The following is a 1776-nucleotide window of genomic DNA, read 5'->3' on the forward strand; positions in this document are numbered from 1 at the left end:
ATAACAATTATTATTGAATCAAAAACATCCTATCCCCATCCTCTTCCATCCCTTTCACCAGACTCATCTAGACAATCTAGAAAACTATTAGGTGGGGATTCTTTTTCTTACACCCTCATTCTGAAACTAAATACATTCATGAAAGCTTGTAATCCAGCCACGTTTTGCCTTTATAGCTCCCCATTTTTGGAAGCCAAAGTCTAAGTTGCCTGTCCCTATTAACCCAGTATACTGAGATTGCAGGAACAATCTTGATCTTTGATATGAAGAATCCTTCCATTTTGGTTGGAATTTTGAGTAACTACATCCATAAGCAAAGGTCCGCATCATCAAATCGTAGCAATTTACAGTTGCTCTCTCTGTCAAACTTCCTTATATTTATCTGATGGAATTCTGATCAATAAGCCATCCAAGCTAGGTCATATTTTCAAGGTATTTAATATCTGTAAATATTAAGACTATAAACTCAACCTAAATATACTGACTTCTTATTCTCTGTGTTAGTTTGTCTCATATTGTTATTTTTATATCAAATGGGATATTTAAAAAATTGTTCCAGTCTGATAGTTGTCAATAAAATGAGTTTCTTCCTTTGATTGTAAACTCACTCTTTATGCCAACCATTTATTGGGATAATAAAGCTAGTTGAGTACTTACTTTAATATTTTGAATAACAAACCTATATACTTATTTTTTCATGAGTGATTTTATATTGTCTTCAATATGTGAAAAAAATCAATCAGCATCAAAAAAACTCATTGTCATTGCTCAGTTTTATGGATTCTGACTCAAACATTTGAGAATTCTCAATTTTAGGTTAATTTAGTGAAGAAGACACCAGGGAAGATGTTTGACCCTCATTTCTCTTTCTAATTTGACATTTTAATCCCACAGCCTCAGTACACCAAAGCATAACTTAAAATTATTCATGATCACTCAGGAATGCTTAGTAACAGAGGAATTGTACAACAATTGGAAACAGAGCAGAATCTTTAAAGTCAGTATCTTGTTTTTAAAATAAAAAGTTAACAATAGCAATTCAGAAACAAACCAAATACAATATCTAATTATTGAGGCAAATATGAAAAGAAAAGTTTTCACCATTAATCTAATCTGAAGGAAATTAAAACATTATTTTTTATAATTTTTATTACATGATAGGCATTTTAAATAAGTTCCTGTCCAAAATGAAGCACATTATTTCATATGTTGATTTTTCTTTTTATTTCATCAGTGTCAATTTTTATTGGCTGACTATAGTTCTAACACTTAATGATGGGCAATAGTTCTAGAAAAAATCAATATAAAACAAAGTGATAGGTATTGTATTGGTTTATGTTACAAATAAATAACATCAGGAGCTTTTATCCAACTTTTAAGAAAATATAACAAGAAGTGTTGCTTGATGGTGGATAGGGTAGAAATGCAGTGAAGTTCGCCCTCAGCAATACCACAGAATACCAGGCAAAGTGGGTTCAGGGCAGAGCTTGAAAATTCTGAACCACATAGGTAGGAATATTTAAAAAGTTTGAAGGCTAGCTAGTGGAACTTGTAGCAGAAGTAATAAATCACATATTTTTGAATCTGCCAGGTTCAGCAGCCCGGAGCAGCTGACAACTTGGGTGAGACCAAATGGCAAGACCAAGTGGGGGAACATACCCACCACGGAATGATGTCAAGGTAACCTCAGAGCAAAGGTGGACAATACAACAGTACACTTTGTCGGTTTTGCTTTGTTCTGATTTTTTTTTTTTTTTTTTTTGCACATTTAGGGTT

The sequence above is a fragment of the Chrysochloris asiatica genome, unplaced genomic scaffold, assembly GCF_000296735.1.
Source record: "Chrysochloris asiatica unplaced genomic scaffold, ChrAsi1.0 scaffold00012, whole genome shotgun sequence".
Lineage (NCBI taxonomy): Eukaryota > Metazoa > Chordata > Mammalia > Afrosoricida > Chrysochloridae > Chrysochloris > Chrysochloris asiatica.